Source organism: Triticum aestivum, chromosome 1D (genome assembly GCF_018294505.1).
Source record: "Triticum aestivum cultivar Chinese Spring chromosome 1D, IWGSC CS RefSeq v2.1, whole genome shotgun sequence".
Lineage (NCBI taxonomy): Eukaryota > Viridiplantae > Streptophyta > Magnoliopsida > Poales > Poaceae > Triticum > Triticum aestivum.
The window spans coordinates 210,768,354-210,790,916 of NC_057796.1; the positions used below are offsets into that span (position 1 = coordinate 210,768,354).

General features: G+C 45.3%; 1 pseudogene across 1 annotated transcript; it reads left to right on the plus strand.

The window, feature by feature from the left end:
- The first annotated feature begins 16,760 nt into the window (after positions 1 to 16,760).
- On the plus strand, positions 16,761 to 22,559 carry LOC123181035 (RNA-binding KH domain-containing protein RCF3-like; annotated as a pseudogene). The gene is made up of 8 exons (XR_006491455.1): positions 16,761 to 17,019; positions 18,481 to 19,111; positions 19,673 to 20,071; positions 20,172 to 20,447; positions 20,566 to 21,387; positions 21,722 to 21,777; positions 21,852 to 21,945; positions 22,070 to 22,559. The product of XR_006491455.1 is annotated as an RNA-binding KH domain-containing protein RCF3-like (transcript).
- The last annotated feature ends 4 nt before the right edge of the window (positions 22,560 to 22,563 follow it).

Genomic DNA, 22,563 nt, shown 5'->3' on the forward strand with positions numbered 1-22,563 from the left:
TTGCGGTACTACCGCTCAAGAGCGGTAGTAAAAAACTACATCCGCAACTAGTATCGTAGGCGCATGCAACAGGTGCTAGCGACAGCGGTACTACCGCTCCTTGGAGTTGTACTACCACTGGCACCTGCGGTACTACCGCTCCCTTGAGCGGTACTACCGCTAGCCACTGGAAACTAGCACCTTGCTGCCTTCAATGTGCACAAACATGGAAAACGGACAGGAGCTCCAATGAAGCGAAGGAAAGGTGGTGCAAAAGAACAGATGTGTATGTGTAGATTCCACCCTAACCTTTCTGAAGCAGACCCCCTCTTAATAGTACGGTTTTCCTATGACTCAAATCCACCGAAAAGAAACGTAGAAGGCAACTGTCTTCGATAGACTCCGAGGGGCACTGAATCGTCTTATGCCTAGACATGAGATATCTGAAATGCTCAATGCACATGATTAGTCCGCAAAAGCATTGTCATCAATCACCAAAACTACTTAGGGAGAAATATGCCCTTACACCGCTCGAGGGGGGAACAATTTTTTTGCAAATAAAATCAATTTCCAAAAGTAGAGAAAGACAAAGTAAAAAAGACAAGATGCATTTATGGACCAAAAGGAACTATGGGCCAAAGTCAGGGCCTGGGGGTGTGTGCTGGTCCCAGGCCCAACAATCCTCCCTAGGTGCCCTCTTCGATGCACATTTCCCTCTCTTAGAGAAAAGCAAAGACAAGTTTTTTTTGAGATTTTCCCGTCGCCGTCTCGAAGTGGAACCATGCTATTCTTCCCGGACGGTTGTTTCTACACATATCTACCACCTCTGATTGTGCAATCTCGAAGCAATCACCGTCACTAGTGCATCAAGGGGAGCATCTTCATCCAAGTAATCTTCACCATCTACATCAGTAGCACCATCTCCCCATCTATCTCTGTCCCATCTATGACCAGTTTGTGTAGATCAGTTGTTGTTATTATCTCTCAGTGTTATTTGTTGTTATAGTGGTTGATGTTGTGTGTTTTATTGGTGAATGGTTCATATTTTCAGACTGTCATATTTATCCATGCCCACTAAATATGTTCACCATGATGTCTTGTGAGTAGCTGTTGGAAATATGCCCTAGAGGCAATAATATTGTATTATTATTTTTCGGTTTCATAATTAAGAGTTTATATTTCGTGGAAACCTCATATGCGATTCCGTGGAAACCTCATATGCACGTATGGAATTATAAACAGTAAAGAATATATTCCTAGTCTTGCCTCTAAGACTGGCTCAAGTGTTGTTGGTGATCATGTTTTCTGAATTTTAGGATATTGTTAAGTGTAATGGTAGTCCTAAAACAACATTGAGAGTATGACGTTAGAAGAACAATCATATTGAGTCGACCCAAACTTGTTTGTTATACTTTGAGATAATATCATCTGAAATCAATTATTGTAACACAGAGTGTTAACATGTGTTTTTAGTTCCTCGGACCATGAGAGTATCGTAGTCGCTTCCTACCATATGGTTGCTCAAATGTCATCTATAACTAGGTGATCATAATGACAACTTACAGGTTCATTGGAAAGTTTGACAAGCGACTAGATAGCTCGAGAGTGGGATTTGCTCCTCTGACGATGGAGAGATATTCTTAGGGCCCTCTCGGTATGATGGCATCGATCATCGTCTCGACAGACACATGTGACTATGTCACAGGGATGCCGGAACACATAACGAGAAAGAAGAACAAAACCGGTAACAAGGGGAACAGTATAGTGAGCATGTGGATGACTCAGGAGGATACGGGCACTCCTCGGGGTTTTAAAGTATTGTGAAGCAAAGGGAACATCACATGATAACCAAAGGTTCACTCGAATGTCATTTGTACATAGGGATCGATATGGACGTCCACGGTTCCGCTATCTGTCATTGAACGAAGGGGTTTCATTCATGTCTATAATTTACTGAAACTACAGGTTACAAGCTTAAGTTAATCATGATATGCTGAGTGTTAGTAGGATGAGAGTATCGAGGATTTATTTGTGAAATTATGTTATTAATATTCGTAATATTTTTTAGAGGAACCGAAAGCGTTTCGGGATCACCAGAAGGGTTTCAGAGTTTATCGGGCAATACCAGGTATTATCGATAAATAATATATATGTGAAAAATGTTTCTGGAGGTGTTAAATTATATATAATATGCTCTAGTAATTGTTAGAGGGCTTTTATATTTAATTTAATATCAACAGGTCTTAAAAGGCCAGGTGGTGGAAGGATAATTGGGCCACGAGGGCCCAATAGGGGAGGCACCACCCCTTTGCCTTTTTTGAGGCTAAGGGGAGGCCGAATTGGAGTGGAAAACTCCTTCCTTGGCCGGCCTAAGGGGGAGGTTTTCTCCCCCCTGTGGCGCCCCTCTCCCCTCCTCCAACCTATATATACTAGAGGTTTTGGGCACTTTTGAACGCATAAGTTTTGGAGCCTCCTCTAGTTCATCTAGTTCTAGTTTTAGTTGGTCCTAATTGACTAATTAGAGCTAGACCTAGTTCCTCTAGTCCTCATAATTAGAAACCCAGTGTGGTTCTAATCTCCTCCCTCTAATTCTCCGACGACGACTAACTCTGGACGGTGAAGCGCTGCCGGATCATGAAGACCGTACACTTGCAACCAAGTAGAGATGTCGTGCGGTTCACGGGATTGTCATCAACGGTTCGAGGGACTCCAAGTACGATATACACCATCTCGTCTACTTCTTCTGCACTCCGGAGTCGGTAACGATCGTTATGCTTCCCTGTGTTGCTTCAGTTCAATTCATTGATGTCATGATGTAGCTTTGTACAAAGTTCCAACAATCGGTCAACTCTGGCTGTTGACAATATGCTAACAGTTATTTGGACTTCGTCATAGTCAAGAATAGTGAACTGTCGTGTACATAATAGGGCAATGAAGATGAACGATCTTTTAGGGGTCATGCGTATTAAACGAAGTTTAGTGTGGGGCTAGAGATATTTAATTAAGTCTCTTCTCTCATACACCCTGAAAGTTAATCTAGCAACAAGAATTATCGCCTTGATTTTGCACATAGGTAGTTAGTGTTATCCAGAAACCCTAGCAACCACATAAATAAATTTTGCCAAACCGTTAGAGGATGTCTAACTTGGTTTTGCACGTTTGCATATGATGTGGTATAGTCTTTATCATGATAATAAGTTTATTTATGGGATGGTTATATGATACAACATTAAGTGTAATGAGGAGTACTATGTTACCATGTAAGGAGGAGTACTATGTTACCACATGTTTAAGTACGTGAGATGGTTATATGATGCAACGTTATGAGGAGTACTATGTTACCACATGTCTCTCTTTCCCATTAATTACTTGCCATATCATCTATTTTGCCTAAATATATGTGATGTTATCACTTATACTACTTCCACTGTGGGTAGTCCATGGATGCAATCTTCGTGTTTACTCCATGGCCCTGTAATAACCAACCAAGTGAGGCCACATCATTCATAACTATCAATTCTGTTAGACTAGTCACAGTGGAGAGTAACTTACACTATTAACATACACGCTACCTTAGGCTATGTTACTACCTTCATAGTGGGTAGTAACATATGTGCGGTGTCATGTAAAGTTTCATTTATTATGTTATAGACTCATATTGTCTTGGGATATGTGATGTTATGGTAAATAGCTAAGTTACTCACTACCACATAGGCAAATTTGCTGAGTTGAACCCAATGTTACTCTTGAAGTTAGGCCAACTCCAGCGCACGACCCCAAATGGACGTCCGTTTCGTCCGTTTGGGGTGGCAATGGGTCGTGTCCGCCCGGATTTGTGGATGCGCCGGCCGTGCGCCCAATGCACGGCTCCATTTCGGTCGCATCTCATCCGTTCGAGAATATAACAAATATCTGAAATTAAACATGGCAATAGTTGCACGTCCGAAATAGTCTTATTACAACCCAATCGAATTAAAATTAATATCGAATAGTCAAATTGGATTTGCACGCAAAGAAATTAAACCGATAGATAGATCTATTGGTTTGCCAATGTGAGTCCACATGTGCTTAACCAAGTTATCCTGGAGTTGGACATGAGTATGAAAATCACGCAATTCCCAATGAAACTCGACAAACGGTTCAAAGGTTGCAGGAGGTGCATGCTCAGGCTCAACATGTTCACCCTGAAAATCAAACCCTTGGTCGTAGATGCTATCATCGCGCTCATCCTCCACGATCATGTTCTGCATGATCACACAAGCAGTCATCACCTCCCAAAGCTTCTTCGTGCACCATGTCAATGCGGGGTTGCGAACGATACCCCACCGAGACTTAAGCACACCAACACCGAAAGCCCGTTCCACATCCTTCCTAGCACTCTCCTCCATTTGGGCAAACCTCTATCTCTTCTCTCCTTGCGGATTGGGTATGTTCTTCACAAGAGTGGACCACTGAGGATAGATACCATCAGCTAGGTAATATCCCTTGTTGTAATGGTGGCCATTGACCTCAAAGTTGACCTCCAGGGAGTGGCCTTCTGCAAGCCTTGCAAACACCAGAGACCGCTGAAGAACACTAATATCATTCTGAGAACCAGCCATGTCGAAGAAAGAATGCCATATCTAGAGATCTTGTGAAGCCACAACTTCAAGTATAATAGTGGCACCTTTCACATGCCCCTTGTACTGCCCCTGCCAAGCAAATGGACAGTGTAACACCCCGGATGTAACTTTCCATATTTGTAACTCCAACTCTTGCCATTTTCGGCTATGTGTTATGATATTCCCTCCATGGTCGGGTTTTGTCTTTCGGTTTGCATTTTGTTCATGTCATGCATATCATATCATGTCATCATGTGCATTGCATTTGCATACGTGTTCGTCTCATGCATCCGAGCATTTTCCCCGTTGTCCGTTTTGCAATCCGGCGCTCCCATCTCCTCCGGCGCACCCCTCTTGTTTTCTTTCGTGAGCGGGTGTCAAACGTTCTCCAAATGGAACGAAACTCGACAACGGGGAAAATGCTCGGATGCATGAGACGAACACGTATGCAAATGCAATGCACATGATGACATGATATGATATGCATGACATGAACAAAATGCAAACCGAAAGACAAAACCCGACCATGGAGGGAATATCATAACACATAGCCGAAAATGGCAAGAGTTGGAGTTACAAATATGGAAAGTTACATCCGGGGTGTTACAACACTCCACCACTACGAGATGATCTCGTCCCGAGATCTAGGACTGAAAGAACTCCGGATATTCGGAACGGAGATGGTCCTCGCGTTCCCAGGTGGCTTCTCGGTCGGAATGGTGCGACCACTTCACTTTAAGGAATTTGATTGACTTGTTGCAAGTCTTGCGCTCAGTTTCTTCAAGAATAGCAACGGGGTGCTCATGATAAGACAAATCTTCTTGGAGGTCAATCTCTTCGAAGTTGATAGTGCGCTCAGGCGTCTTGAAGCACTTGCGGAGCTGTGACACATGGAACACATCGTGCACGTTCGCGAAGTTGGAAGGAAGCTCAAGTTGATAGGCGAGGTCGCCTCTTTTGCCAATGATCTTGAAAGGACCCACGTATCTAGGGGCAAGCTTCCCTTTGATACCGAAGCGACGAGTGCCTTTCATTGGAGAGACGCGGAGGTAGACATGGTCTCCGATCTCGAAAACCACATGACGGTGCTTACTATCATAGTAACTCTTCTGGCGCGATTGCGCGGCTTTGAGATTATCACGGATGACTTTACACATTTCTTCAGCTTCAGTGATTAAGTCATTGCCAAGAAGTTGGCGTTCACCAGTCTCTGACCAATTGAGAGGAGTACGGCACTTTCTGCCATAGAGAATCTCGAATGGGGCCTTGCCCGAACTTGCTTGGAAGCTGTTGTTGTAGGAGAATTCGGCATATGGAAGACAATCTTCCCATTTCATGCCAAAGGAAATGACACAAGCCCTGAGCATATCTTCAAGAATTTGATTGACTCGCTCGACTTGGCCACTAGTTTGAGGATGGAAAGCTATGCTGAAGCTAATGTTTGTGCCCATGGCCTTCTGGAAGGAGTCCCAGAACTTAGAGGTGAAGATGCTTCCACGATCAGAAGAAATCAATTGTGGAGTGCCGTGCAAGGAGACAATTCTGGAGGTGTATAGCTCTGCCAACTGAGCTGCTGTGATGGATTCTTTGATTGGAAGGAAATGAGCCACTTTAGAAAGCTTGTCGATGACAACGAAGATAGCATCATTTCCGCGCTTGGACTTTGGAATACCAGTCACGAAGTCCATTTCGATATGATCAAACTTCCACTCTGGGATAGCAAGAGGTTGAAGGAGACCAGCTGGTCGTTGGTGTTCTGCTTTCACTCTTCGACAGACATCACATTCATTCATGAATTGAGCAATTTCTCGCTTCATTCGAGTCCACCAATATGACTGCTTGAGGTCATGGTACATCTTCGTACTTCCAGGATGAATGGAAAGAAGAGAATTGTGCGCCTCGTTCATAATGACTTTCCTTAGATCACCTTTAGGAACCACAATCCGGTCCTCGAAGAATAAAGTGTCTCTGTCATCAATGCGATAGCACTTGTATTTGGAAAGACCCTTGTCGATGCCACGTTTCACCTTCTTCACCATGGTATCAAGAAGTTGTGCCTCACGAATTTGATCTTCCAAAGTAGGAGAGACTATGAGGTTGGCAAGAAAGCCTTGAGGAACACTTGGAGATTTAGCTTGCGGAAAGCTTCACAAAGATCCGGTTGGAAAGGCTTGAGAATTAAGCTATTGCAATAAGCCTTCCTGCTTAAAGCATCTGCAATGACATTGGCCTTGCCTGGAGTATATTCAATACTCGGATTGTACTCTTGAATCATTTCGACCCATCGAGTCTGCCTGAGGTTGAGGTTGGGCTGAGTGAAGATGTACTTGAGACTCTTGTGATCGGTGAATATGTCCACTTGTCTTCCCAACAAGAGATGTCTCCACGTTATTAAAGCATGGACAACTGCCGCCAACTCAAGATCGTGAGTGGGGTAGTTCTTCTCATTTGGCTTCAACTGACGAGAGGTATAGGCCACAACTTTCTTCTCTTGCATTAACACGGCACCGAGACCTTGGAGAGAAGCATCATAGAAAACTTCGAATGGCTTGGATTCATCAGGAGGAGTTAAGACAGGAGCTGTGACTAGTTTCTCTTTGAGAGTGTTGAAAGCAACGTCACACTCAGGAGACCAAACATACTTCACATGCTTCTGGAGGAGGTTGGAAAGAGGCTTTGCAATCTTAGAGAAATTCTCAACGAATCTTCGGCAATAGCTTGCAAGACCAAGAAAACTGCGGAGCTGCTTGACATTCTGAGGAGGTTCCCAATTCACAATTGCGGACACCTTCTCGGGGTTAACAGCGATGCCCTTGGCAGAGATGATGTGACCAAGGTAAAGAACTTCATCAAGCCAAAACTCACATTTGGAAAACTTCGCATAGAATTGATACTCTCTGAGCTTGTCGAGCACCAATCGCAAATGTTTGGCATGATCCTTCTTATTCTTGGAGAAGACCAATATATCATCGAGATACACTGTCATGGAATTGTCACGGCAGATGTCCTTAGCGTGAGGACTTAGTCGTGAGGCCAGCGCATCTATGTAGTAGCTTGAGATGGGTTGATTGGGATGAGAGACGCAGGGCGGATCAACGCACAAGACAAGGGTTTAGACAGCTTCAGGCCCCGGGAAACATCATCCGGTAACAACCCTACGTGTTGTTTGAGGCTAGGTCTCATTATGATCACGGGAGAGTCGCCGGCTCCGGCTCTCGGTGTTTAGCCCTAGAGATTATTTCTTGTTGCCCTGTCCCCCTTTGGGGTGCCCTGCCCCTCCTTATATAAGTTAGAGGGGCGGGTTACATGCGGAGTCCTAGTAGGACTAGGACTAGTCTATCTTCTCTTACAAGTTAATTACAAGTCCGGGTCTTGCTTCCTCGTAAAGGAAATATTCGTCATCCCTTTCTTCTTAAGCCGGCCCATCATAAACGTGAGCCGGCCTTCTGGGCCTTGGGCCTTGTCTTCTATCTGACCCGCCGTCGGGGCCATCCATGAGTCGTCTGGTTCATGAGCTGTCTGACCAATGAGCCGCCAGACCCATGAGTCGCTAGTCCTCCGCCGGGTCATCAGCGAAATGCCAAGTCTGGCCGGGTCATACCGCGGGGTATATCCCCGACATACACCAGGACGAATTCATTGGTATAGGGGTTGAAGATGAAATTCATCATCCGAGAGAATACTGGAGGAGCATTGACAAGGCCGAAAGACATGACAGTATATTCATAAGAACCAAAGCTTGTTCTGAATGCTGTCTTGGGAATATCTTCTTCACGAATGCGAATCTGATGATAACCCATACGAAGGTCAAGCTTGGAGAATACTTTAGCACCTTTGAGTTGCTCGAATAGCTCATTGATGTTGGGAAGTGGATACTTGTTCTTGATTGTCTTCTTGTTCAATGGACGGTAGTCGACACAAAGTCGGTCCGTGCCATCCTTCTTCTGGACAAAAAGAACACCACAACCCCATGGAGATGAACTCGGTCTGATCAAACCCAGACGCTCTTGTTCATCGAGCTGTTTCTTCAATTCCTTCAGCTCCTTGGGTCCAAGCTTGTATGGACGCTTGCAAACGGGTTCAGTTCCCGGCTCAAGATCGATAACGAACTCAACTGGCCGGTGAGGAGGCATACCCGGAAGCTCTTCTGGAAAGACATCTTGATACTCACAAACGACTGGAATTTGAGAGATGGCATTTAATTCGCCCTTCTCATTGAGAGAAAACAACCGAATGGTTTCATCACGAGCGGCATAAATAATCACATCCTCAGAAGAGTGTGTCAACTGAATTTCCCTGGCAGCACAATCAAGTTGAGCCTTGTGCTTAGAAAGCCAGTCCATCCCGAGAATTAGATCAATATCCGAGTCACCAAGAACAACTGGAGAAGACAGAAATTTATAGTTTCCCATCTTGATGGAAACATCGAGAGCAACCAAACTAGAAGTCAAAAGCTTTCCCGGAGAAACAACTTGCATAACTTTGGATAAAATCTCTGTGTCAACATTGTGCTTCGATGCAAATGGGTATGACAAGAAAGAATGCGATGCACCAGTATCAAATAAGACTTTTGCAGGAATATCATTAACTGAGAGATTACCCATTATCACATCAGTAGATTCCTCCGCTTGAGCTGCATTCATCATGTTCACCTTTGCAGACTTTGGATTATGCTTGACCACTGCATTGCTGGAAGATCTGACAGGAGGAGGAGGCGGAAGACGCCTTTGGTTGAAGCATTTGTTAGCATAGTGACCTTTCTGCTGACACTTGTTGCAAGTCACCTCTGAGAGTGGACGATGATAAGGAGCATTGGACTTTGGGGCTTGATTCTGAGACTTGTTCTGATAGCCAGAGTTGGAAGAACCATGGCCACCTTTGTTCTTCTGCTGGTAAGGCTGACGAAACGGAGGAGGAGGAGGCAACCAGAACTTCTGTTGCTTAGCTGCCACAAGTGAGGAAGAAGAAGACTGCACTGCGTCCCTGACTCTCTTCTTAGAAGCCTCACACTTGAGCTGAGCAGCCTCTTGCTTCAGTGCCATATTGTAGAATTGATCAAACTGAGTAGGCTCAACAAGAACGAGAGCTAACTGCAGATCCTCTCTAAGGCCACCTCTGAAGTGATAGATCATGCTCTTTTCATCAGGAACGTCTTGTATAGCGAAGCGAGCAAGTTTCTGAAACTGGATGTTGAATTGATACACTGACATGTTGCCTTGCTTGAGATTGCGGAACTCCTCACGCTTGCTCTCAACAACACTTTGTGGAATGTGGTGAGCTTTGAAGTCCAGACAGAAGTCAGTCCAAGTGATCACACGACCTCCTCTGGAATCTTTGTATTGTTGATACCAATCAGCAGCTTGGTCCTTGAGCTGAAAAGAAGCGAACTTGACATAGTCCTCAGGCCTGATATTGCTACATTCAAAATGCTTGTTGATGTCCACGAGCCAATCATCGGCATCCGTGGCCTCGGCACAGTAGCTGAAAGACTTGGGCTGATTTGCGAGAAACTGTTTGAGTGTAGCGAAGTTAGGCTGATTGTTGCCTTGACCTTGATTGCCTTGCCCTTGGGTGCGTTCTTGCAAGAATTGCAGAATCGTCTGAGCATTGGCGTTGGTGGCTGCCATGATAGCTTGCCATGCCTCCGGAGGCGGAGGTGGTGGCGGAGGGTTCGCTTGACTCCCTTCATTGCGATCTGGATTCTGACGTGTTGGCGGAGCCATCCTGAAGAGGGTGACATCCGTTAGCATCTTGATAGACAAATAGACAAGTAGAATCAACGGATAGAAATTTGCAACATATAGTCTTCACAAAAAAACATTCGAACGAGGATGAACGAATGAATTCCATAGTAAATCATCACACTTCCATAAGTTGAGAAGCCACTTGAAAAAGATATGGAATCCACATATGACTTCGAAGCAACTTGAATACCACAATTCAAAACAAAACAAAGTATTGGCTTGCAGAATAAGCCGGAACAAACATATGATAGATATTTCGTCCGAAGTTTTCGTGGTGGGGCCCACACGGGCTCAATCGTACAACACCATCATGTGCAAGGCAGTGCACATGACATACGAAGCGTCCCCGAGTCGGCATAGCCAAGGACTCTTTAAGACACTACGAGACCACTGTAAAACCAACCGTGTATAGGCGGACCACTAGACATCGAACCCCAATCTCATATCATCCGTTTGTCGGAAAGATATCCTAAGAGCTACTTGAATTCCCACTTATAAACTCCCGAAACTTTCTGGTTATGCAATCTGGTATTGGGGATACAGGGGACACAAAATATATCACCCAAACTAGCAATCCCTAGATCCGTCTGTATCCATCCGTCAACACATAACCAAGAAACCTTTGGAAATCGTGTACCTCAACCTTCGAAAAACATCCGTTGTACGAGTTATGGCAATACTCCCGAACTCCCGCCCCAGTACTGGGTGGCGTCGAGGTGATCTCACCAACAACTGCATAAAAGAGATTTCGATGTCGGCGAAACTCAGGTATTCCAGAACTGCAACGATAAAATTGTGACGACAACACCTCAGAGCTCAACTCCCCGGGACACTGCCACAACCCCTAAATGACAGGAGGCACCAAGAACAATGTTCTCGTCACAAAACCATCGGAACGATTCTAAGATACCCGCGTGATCCTAAAAAAAATTTTTAGTGAAAATCGAGGAGAGAATAGTCAAAACTTCTAAGTCAGGGGACCTCACCAGAGCGACGAAAGTACTGAGGAGTAAAAAGAATCCTACTCTCCGATATATATAGTCCTAAGACTCAAAACATTTTTGCTCTAGACTCAGCAACGCTAGCGATTCGATCAAGCAGGGGGCTCCTAAGTCGGGGATGGCTCTGATTACCAACTTGTAACGCCCACGATGAGGCTTGTCAAGTGGCCTTGGTATACCACCGGGAGACCACCGGTCAAGTTTCGTTCCATTTGAAGGTCGTTTGGTACTCTAACGGTTAACCGGGTAACCGCAAAGTCCATTTGTGTGTGCAGCAAACCCTCCCCCCTCAAAACAGCCCAAAACCCACCAAACTCTCTTTCATGCTCTAGGTCGTTCGATCACGATCGTGTGGGCGAAAACCGCACGTCATTTGGACTCTCCTAGCTCCCTCTAGCTATATATATGCACCTCTCCCGAAATACATTCGCAGTCCAACCCTAAAAATCGCCCTCCGGCGCCGCCGGACAAATCCGCCGCCGCCCCGCAGCCACTCCACGTCCGCCACGTGGCGCGTCCGCCGCCCCCGCGCCGCCGGCCCGCCAGGCCCGCCGCGGGCCCGCCCGAGCCCAGTCGCCGCCACCCCGCGCCCGCGCTCGCCCGCCGCCTCCTGCGCCAGCGCCGCCGCCGCCCGGCCTCCGCCTGCACGCGCCGTCGTCGACCTCCGCCGCGTCGCCCGTCCGGCCACCCCTCCGCCGCGCCGCCCGTCCGGCGACCCCGCCGCCGCGCCGCCCTCGGCCGCCACCGGATCCGGCGAGCCCTCGCGGCCCCGATCCCGCCGGCGCCTCCCCTCGTCGCTCCGGCCTCCTCCTTCCTCTCCTCCGCCGTCTCCCCCGCGAACTCCGGCGAGATCCATCAGGCCGATCCGATCTGGAAGACCGAAGGTTGACCCGAAATCCCTTCGAAATTTCTTTAAGTCCTATGCATTTTGACATTACATGCACCTGTTCATCATGGCATAACTCTCTGTATATAGCTTCGTTTCGCGCGTGTAATATGAAAAATTGTTCGTCTCGTGATGCTCTACATTTTGTTCAATTGCACCATGTTCATTAGAGGCCATCTTGATGCCAAATCTTTGGTGCAAGAGTGCTACTTGCTGTTGTCTGCTGTTACTTAGCAGAACTTGGAGATTTGTTATTTTTGTTGCATTTAATCTGTGCATCTTATGGGTATGAGCTCTACATGTGTTTTGTTGTATGCCATGCCATATTACCAGTGGTTTATGCCATGTATTTTTGTGATCTCTGTGGTGACTAGCACAAGCATGCAAACTAGGCCCCGTAATGTTTCTGATTTCAGGGACTTAGTAATTTCTCTAAGTCTTTGTCTGCTGTTATTTTGTTGCCATGTAAACTTGATGCTACAGAGAGATCCATGCATATTTTGGAGATGTTCAGTAAGGATGTTTTGTAGATATTGTTGTAATTGATCCATTCCTGCCCTTATTTACAATTATGGAGTGCCATAGCATGACTCAATCTTGCTCTACTTTTGCTATAAAATATTTCTGGCAGATTGTTTACGTGTTATTCAATTTTGCCAAGCTTATTGTAGTTGATACATACATGCTATGTATTTGCTCTTGCTATGGATAGCTTAATAAACATGCCATCTTACTGTAGGTATGCTTTTTTTGTCATGCATTGCTTTGTGGTGAGTGCATCAAGTTCACCAAGATGCCTTCATATTATTGTTTCTGCCATGCTCTGTTTTCTGCTAAGTCTGAAACCTGTTAACGAAACTTGCTATGTTTGCATGGTTTCCATCATATCTTCTGGTCCTTTTTGGCTTATGGTCAGTAAGGGAAGTTTGTCATATGCATTTAGTAGAATACTTTCATGCCTTGCTTTGCCATGTTAAGTTCCTGTAGCATGTTGATTTCGTGCTCTGAACATTGCTACCTGATGCTGTTTCAGGCATGTCCAGTAATTTCACCAAGTCTGTGAACCTGATATCTTTTGCACTTTTGCCATGCTCGTTTGAGCTTGTTATGTTGTGATCTAGCCGTAGCTCAGTGTTCATCTTTTGTCAAGCATCTCCTTTAGATTACTTCCATATGCTTTGTTGCTACGTTGGAGTGATGTAGCTTTGTTACTTGTTGCATTTTAAGTGCTATCATGTTGTTAATCGCAGATTCGTGTCATTCTTGTTTTGCTTGCCATTTACAAACCGTGCATCCGTTTCCGGTGATCTTTATATCGATTTCGACCGAAATCATCTCATCTTTACAGTGGCATGCTTGGTTTGCCAAGTTACTGCCTTGTTTATCATTTTCCTTCCGGAGCACGCATATGCATTGCATATCGTATCTCGCATATCATACATGTTTTGCATCATGTTGCTTGTGCATTTCCCGTGATTGATTGTGGTTCCATTGCTTGTGTTCTTGTCTTTGGGTAGATCCGGGAGACGAGTTCGTGAACGAGGAACCTGTTGAGTACGCTTACGAGGATCAAGCTTTCGACAACTCTGAGAACCTTGCAGGCAAGATGACCACCCCTCGAAATCACTTCTATCTTTGCTTTGCTAGTTGTTCGCTCTATTGCCATGCTGCGCTACCTACCATTTGCCATATCATGCCTCCCATATTGCCATGTCAGCCTCTAACCATCCTTTCCTAGCAAACCGTTGTTTGGCTAAGTTACCGCTTTTGCTCAGGCCTTCTTATAGCTTGCTAGTTGCAGGTGAAGTTGAAGTTTGTTCCATGTCGGAACATGGATATGTTGGGATATCACAATATCTCTTATTATATTAATGCATCTATATATTTGGTAAAGGGTGGAAGGCTCGGCCTTATGCCTGGTGTTTTGTTCCACTCTTGCCGCCTAGTTTCCGTCATACCGGTATTATGTTCCTTGAGTTTGCGTTCCTTACGCGGTTGGGTGATTTATGGGACCCCCTTGACAGTTCGCCTTGAATAAAACTCCTCCAGCAAGGCCCAACCTTGGTTTTACCATTTGCCACCTAAGCCTTTCCCCCGGGTTTTCGCGAGCCCGAGGGTCATCTTATTTTAACCCCCCCCCCCGGGGCCAGTGCTCCTTCGAGTGTTGGTCCGAACTGAGTAGACTGCAGGGCCCCCTTGTGGAAACTCGAGGTCTGGTTTTACTCGTAGGATGTCTCATCCGGTGTGCCCTGAGAACGAGATATGTGCAGCTCCTATCGGGATTTGTCGGCGCATCGGGCGGCTTTGCTGGTCTTGTTTTACCATTGTCGAAATGTCTTGTAAACCGGGATTCCGAGACTGATCGGGTCTTTCCGGGAGAAGGTTTATCCTTCGTTGACCGTGAGAGCTTATGATGGGCTAAGTTGGGACACCCCTACAGGGTAATATCTTTCGAAAGCCGTGCCCGCGGTTATGAGGCAGATGGGAATTTTGTTAATGTCCGGATGTAGAGAACTTTTCACTTGACCTCAGTTAAAATACATCAACTGTGGGTGTAGCCGTGATGGTCTCTTCGGGCGGAGTCCGGGAAGTGAACACGGTTTGAGTTATGAATGACGTAAGTAGGAGTTCAGGATCACTTTTTGGTCATTGCTAGATGACGACAGTTCCGTTGCTTCTCTTCTCGCTCTCTTTTGCGTATGTTAGCCACCATATATGCTTAATGCCTACTGCAGCTCCACCTCATTACACCATCCTTTCCTATAAGCTTAAATAGTATTGATCTCGCGGGTGTGAGATTGCTGAGTCCTCGTGACTCATGGATTCTACCAAAACAGTTGCAGGTGCCGACGATGCCAGTGCAGATGATGGGATCGATCTCAAGTGGGAGTTCGATGAGGAACGTGGTCGTTACTATGTGTCTTCTCCTGATGATCAGTAGTGGAGCCCAGTTGGGACGATCGGGGATCTAGCATTTGGGGTTATCTTATTTTCATTTGGATCTTGACCGTAGTCGGTCTATGTGTGTATTTTGGATGATGTATGAATTATATTTATGTATTGTGTGAAGTGGCGATTGTAAGCCAACTCTCGTTATCCCATTCTTGTTCATTACATGGGATTGTGTGAAGATGACCCTTCTTGCGACAAAACCACAATGCGGTTATGCCTCTAAGTCGTGCCTCGACACGTGGGAGATATAGCCGCATCGTGGGCGTTACCGACAGTTCTTCCACTTTCAGTGCATACAATCTATACTACCAAGCATGCCCGGAAAGCCCCTCTCGACATTGATCACCAACAACCTCTCTGTATCAGCGGCAGTTGGCTCTCTGAGGTACTCAGGGCCGAACACTTCCACCACGGCCGCGCAAAAACTATACACTGAGAATAGACATGTGGACTCACTCATACGAACATACTCATCCACAAGACCACCAGGAATTCCATATACAAGCATGCAGTGCATTTTTGGTATGAAGAGAAACCAAGCTTGCCCAGGGCATCCTCTTTGCACTCGAAGTATGGGTCATGCGTGCCCACTCCCTCATGAATACGATTGAACACATGTCTTCTCATTCGGAATCGGCGACGAAATTGATGTGGTCTGAAGGGTGCACCATCCTTAAAGTAATCGGCATAGAGAAGGGTGTGGCCTTTCTCCCTATTGCGGTTCAAGGCCGGAGCATGGCCGGGGATTGATCCCCTGAACCGAGGCCGCTTCCTACTAATGTGTTCATGTACGACCAACGCAGCCACCAACTCTTCATCATCCGAGGATGAATCATCCGATGAGCAAATGAAGTTGTGAAAGAAAAACTCATCACCGATATCCATTGTACCTTGTGAGCAAACAGTCGAACGCCTTGCGGTCGTGCTGGAGGCGCGACCGGATAGTGCACGTCCTGCTCCCCTCACAGACAGCAAAGCAAGGTTTTGGGGGTCGGTGGTGCTGGAGGGCGCCCTGCGGCAAGGAACGACCTACAGAAAGAGGTTGAGGACGACGGGCGACGCCGACGACCGTAGTTTCTCTCCCACCACCAACAAGGAGAACGCCGACAAAATGCTTTTCGGAACGCCGGTGCGGAGACAACTATGGCATGGCGTGGTGGTGGTTGGAACGACCCTTGCGGAAGACGACGCGGCCAGGGAAGGTGGTGGCGGCGGCAATGTCGGGGGGCGGAGGAAGGCAAAGGAAGAGAAAGGGGGGGTCTGTGTCCCCGAAAGGCGGGCCAGCGCAGGACAAGGACACACGCCGCTCACGTCCGCACGTGTCCGTTCAACCGCAAACTCGGCCCAAAGTTGGGCCGGAAATGGATCGAAAGCGGACAGAAAACAGACGACGGTCCGTTTGTGGCCGTGTGTTGGAGAGCCTACTTTGTCCGTTTATCCCCAAATAAACGCGGACGGACCATTTGGAGTCGTGCGTTGGAGTTGCGCTTTCCCACTATGGATAGTCTTAGGTGTAGCGTTGCTCTATCTCATGTGCCCCTGGTTATACCCTAAAAAAAAAGTGCACCTGGTTATGAATTTAGGATAAAAAAATTTCCTTTCGTCTTCCCCGTCCCCGTCAAAATCCATCTCTTCCCACAGCGACTTTTCCTCTGCGCCGTCCCGTTGAGAAATTTCCTCTTCTTCCCCGGTGCCCTAGCTCCAGCTGCCGCCTTGCCGTGGCACCGCATACGTCTCACACCCCTGAGCCCCCACCCCCTGTCACGCGCGTCGCCGCCTCCAACCTTATCGCGGCACCGCGGCCCTGCCGTATCCCCCAGCCGCCGCCGCCGCCATCTTCGTCATTAGTTTTGAAGGTATGAGCTTCTTGTTATCCAGGGAATTTGTTCCACCCTAATTTAACCTCCACGAATTTTGGGCGCGACAGCCGACGCACCATCTAGATCCGGCACTAGAAACTAGGTTTGTGACTGCGATATGTCGGTCCCCATGGATGGAGATTGTGTCGCGGGGGGATGTAAATGCTGCTTCTTTTGTTTGGCGTCTTCGATGGGTGTGAGTGAGCTGTGCGTGTGAGCAATTCTGCCCACACGCCTGGACTTGTGTGGTCAATCTGGCGCTTTTTTCTGAATCCAGGCCGAGATCCTTCAGTTTGCCAAACAAAATTTTATGGCTGGATGAGGTAGTGAGCTGATATGCGAGGTCAAACTGTCGTCTTTTGCTTGTTCTTCTGACCTATATCAGTGGAGTTTCTTCAAGTCATATATGTAAGCGTGCTGAAAAGGGCTAGGTCAATTCTGCGCACCTGTTTGCTTATTTGGTTATGTGTTTGTGAATTTGGCATGTTGCTTTATGTGGTGGGCTGATGAGCTATAATTATCACTATCAACTCTTACCACTTATAGATGCAAAGCCAAGTTACTGTAGATTTCACTTCACATGGAGCTGCTGCAAGTCCCATATGCTTGGATGCCTTTTTTTTTCCTTTCTAGGGATATTTGGCCTTATTCACTCAGCACTGTAGCTTCTCTTGATGTTATTCTGTACATACTATAAATTCAAGCCTTATCTTTCCGGTTGCCTAACAGTTCTTCTATCATTGGAAAGATAGGACATCTTTGCATCCATAAACTGACAGAATTATGATTGCGTACTTATTTTGTACCATTCAGATCTCTATGAAATTATGATTGCTTAAGTTTTATGCAGTTTTACCTTTCCCTTGCAAAGCTATGTTATGATGTTAAGTCATTTATCACCACTATGCCCTGTGCATATTTCATCTTTAAGTGCTTGCTTTCATTATTCGTTCAAATTACATGTCCTTTTGGCACTTTGATATATACTATGACTAATTCTTGCACTGGATTTGCACTCCAAACTCCCAAGTACTTCCGATTGATACTCCGTTTATGCAGTGTTACATGCACCATGTTTCTTTGTGCCAATTACATAGTGGTAGTGTTTCATTTGAATGAAATACAGTAGGTGGGAGCTCTGGATGAAACCGTGAGGATCTTATTAGTTTAGTTACAGTTGATAGATTTGAATCTGGTAACCTACCTGAAAACAGTCATTTGACTACAAAAAATTATACCTTTTCTTGCACTTGTGAACAAACTACAGCAGTTTTCCGTAGTCTAAGTAGCAACATGAGCATTTATCAGCAATATCTCAATTTTGAGGTACGCACAAGTGAGAAGGTTATGCATGTGTCATAATCAGACAGCTAATGGAGTAATGGAATCGTAGGCTGCCCAACACCTTCTTTGCTACCTCTACAGTTTCTTTATACTGATGGACCTTTCTTTATGTAGACTGATGGATTATGATAACTCTAGAAGACACAATCAAAGTACTTCCAAAAAGAGGACTCGTTTCAATTCTGATGATGGAAAGAGGAAACGGCTAAACTACAGGCAGGATGGCGGACATATGTCCTCTCAGCCAATAGAAACCGTTTACAGGATATTGTGCCCAGGAAAAAAGATCGGCGGTGTCTTGGGGAGAGGTGGTCATGTTGTTAAGGCCCTTAGAGAGGAGACTAAAGCAAAGATAAGGGTTGCTGATTCTATTCCTGGTGCAGACGAGAGAGTAATTATTATATTTGATTACCAAAATAACTCCGACCAAGCTATTCAAAATATTTCTAATGTTGATGGCTCAGAGAACATGAAGCCCCATTGTTTTGCTCAAGATGCGTTGTTGAAGATACATGATAAGATTGCTGCTGATGAAGATTCCAACGATGGAGTTTCCTATGAGAATTCTGAAACTGCTGGTGATGTGACTGCTCGAATTTTGGTTCCAGGCAATCAAGTTGGCTGCCTGCTGGGAAAAGGTGGCTCTATTATACAACAATTGCGAAATGATACTGGTGCAGGGATCCGTGTCTTACCATCGGAAAACCTTCCTCAGTGTGCACTTAAGAGTGATGAATTGGTGCAGGTAAATTTGTTTTAATAGCAAAATATCCTTTGTTGTGTTGTGTCCCAGCTTGTAATGTCTTTTGCTTGTATTGATCTCCAGGTTTTGTATTGCTTCTGTTTAGCTTAGATTTGGATTCATTACTCTACTGTATCAATTTATTTTACTATAGAAGTTATCCGTTATGTTTATATTCCTTGTTAAATTCCTAAATAATTGGATTTTAGAGTTTGGTATCTGACATGGGTTAATTGATATAGCACGTAGTTTATTTTTAGATTATAGTTTACCAAGACAGTTAAAGGCCCTGTTTGTTTGGGTTTTGCTTTTGCTTTTTCAGCTTTTCCACTTTGGCAAAAAAGCCTAAAAAGCTCCTAAATAGGTGCTTTTTGCATAAGCCCCTATTTAGGAGCTTTTGTGGCTTTTTTTTGCCGAAGTAGAAAAGCTGCAAAAGCAGAAGCAAAAGCCCAAACAAACAGGGCCAAAATAAGATATCTATCACTTACAACATGCTCTTTTTTGTGTGCTTTATTATCTTTAGACATGAATAATATTGATGCGTAATTGCTTATATCATGTCAGATATCTGGTGCACCTTCTCTTGTAAGAAAAGCTCTCTACGAGATATCTACTCGTCTCCATCGGCATCCTCGTAAAGAAAATCCATCTCTTGAAGAAATTATAGATGCAAGCACACAAAGGAAGCGCGAGTCCCCACCACCTGCATGTGGATCATCCACCACCAATGCCCTTGCTTGATCCATAATTCCATATAGAAACGGACCATTGCAATATCCTGTTCCTGAACCAGAAGAGTTTTCTATTAAAATTCTGTGCCCTTCTGAGCTTATTGGACCTGTTATTGGCAGAAGTGGGGCAAATGTTCGGCAGGTAGAGCAGCAGACTGGTGCTCGCATTATGGTTCAGGAGTTGCCCAAAGATGCTTCTGGAGAAAGGTTGATTGTTATTTCATCCAAGGAGGTAAGATGTAGATGGTTGTTCAAATTGCTATCTCCTTATCATACCAATCTTCACAATTGAGTCCTCACAGTTTTATCTCCCACATACTTTTTCAATCCAGATTCCGGCTGATCCAGTATCCCCAACAATCGAGGCACTTATTTTGCTCCATAGTAAAGTAAGTGAGAGCAAAGTAAGTGAACCTTCATAAAGTGCACCTTCTGAGGAGCACAACTTGGTTACAAGACTTGTTGTACCATCAAGAAAAGTTGGTTGTATTATTGGGGAAGGTGGGAAGGTAATTACTAAAATGAGAAGGCGTATTGGGGCTGAAATCCGAGTTTATTCGAAAGCAGATAAACCAAAGTACTTATCTTTTCACGATGAGCTTGTGCAGGTGATTTATATTCAATTGTATCTTCATCAAGTTGTCCATATTGTTTCAATATCTGCCTTTTTAATGTTTTTGTTTCTTGACTTGTTATTATGCTGTTACATGTGTTGCGAGCTTTCAGGTTTCTGGGTCTCCAGATATTGCAAGAAAAGCCATCACAGAGATTGCTTCGAGGCTTAGAGATAGAATCCTCAGAGATGGAATTTCCTCTTTTGATGGTCCTCCTGCTGATATATTTCCTAGCAGGGAATTCACACTGTACGGAAGACCTGCCAATCCACCATATGGAAGGCTTGCCAATGATGCCCCTTATGGAAGGCCTGCCAATGATACCCCTTATGGAAGGCCTGCCAATGATACCCCTTATGGAAGGCCTGCTAATGATTCCCCATATCAAAGGCGGCTTGCCATTGATCAACCATATGGGCTTGCCAGTGATTCACTATATGGAAGACCTGCCAATGATCCACTATATGGGAGACCAGCCAATGATCCACTATATGGGAGACCAGCCAATGATCCACCATATGGAAGACCTGCCAACGACACACCATATGGGAGACCTGCCAACGACACACCATATGGGAGACCTGCCAACGATACACCATATGGCAGACCAAACAATAAACCCCATGATTCAGTAGATTACTTCTCTAAAAGAAGAGAGTATCCTAGTGGAAGTCCATTTGCTAGCGACGCTCCACCATCTGCTTCTTATGATAGATATGCAGCATCTGCTCGCTTGCCTACTAGAGAAATGCCCTTGCCTGTTAGTCCTGGTGCTGATTACATGTCGCATCGTTCTTATCATGACCATATGCCTACTGATAGCTATTCTAGTAGAGGCATTCAGCAATTAGGCCTCTCAAGAGCTGGGAATAGTAATATGCAACAATTAGGCGTCACCAGAGCTGGAAATTCCAATGCTTATGATTACACTGAGGTACAGTTTAATGCGTCAGTTCCCCTGTTTTGCAAATGGCCCTCACCTCATAGTTTTCATTGGAAACCTGAAACTGTGTAGTGTATGCAATTCTTCCATAACTGGTTGGGATTCCTGAAGAGGGAAAAAATATCCGTAGGTTATACTGATCTGCATTCATATCATTCTAGTTGATGTTCACTGTTTTCTTGATTTGGTGTCGGTCTTTACTTATATTATCGACTTTCCTTGTCTGGTTCTGTTTATGCTGATTCACACGCGTGGACATGTGCATCTGAATAAATTTGGTTCTCATTTGCTTCAGTGCTGAATAGATTCAAATTTCACTCTTCAGGCTGCCGGGCAGATGCATGGACGTGAGGATTATCAAAGAGCGGCAGATGTTACAGGGTATGTTTTCGCAGCTCATCTCCCTTCTGAAATGCTACGTGGAAATTGTCATTGAGAGATAATCCTTTTGGCAGGTATTCAAGTAGCTCTGTTGAACTGAGGATTCCAAATAGTTCTCTGGAATCTATTGTTGGAGCTGGTGGTGTCAATCTAGCAGAGATCCGCCAGGTACCAGCTATGCTCTGATCTTTCTGAACTACAAATGGGACTGCGTCATCCATTGAGCCAGTCTTCATTATTTTATTCCCTGTAATAGTTTATAAGTTTTTCTCATGCAAGTTCTCGATCTCAGATCTCTGGTGCAAGAATGAAGTTACTTGAAGCCCGTCCCGGTTCTTCGGAATCCATCATGGAGATCCAAGGTATGCCGGACCAAGTGGGAGTGGCGCAGAGCCTTCTGCAAGGCTTCATTGGTGCCAACAGCCAGAGCGTGCAGCCATCCCAGTCTTCTCGCGACGTCCATTATCCAAGGTGGAACTAAACCCTAGAGGCTTGTGGCGAAGAACAACAGAACACCGTGCAAACTCCAGGTCGACTGCCATGCTGCCACATTAACTAGGTTGAGCGGTGTAATTTAGATCATGTTTGTTGACAAAAATAATCTGGGCTTTGGTTATTTCCAAGGATGTACTGCTAAACGTGCTTGTTTTCTTAGTCTTTTTACCCCCCTTTTGAGTGAAATACATCTAATGACAAGAGTTGCAAAAACTCTGTAGTCATTGTACACATGGAACCTGGATGGTTGAAGCTGTTTTTATATGCAATGCTATTTGTGAACTTCACACC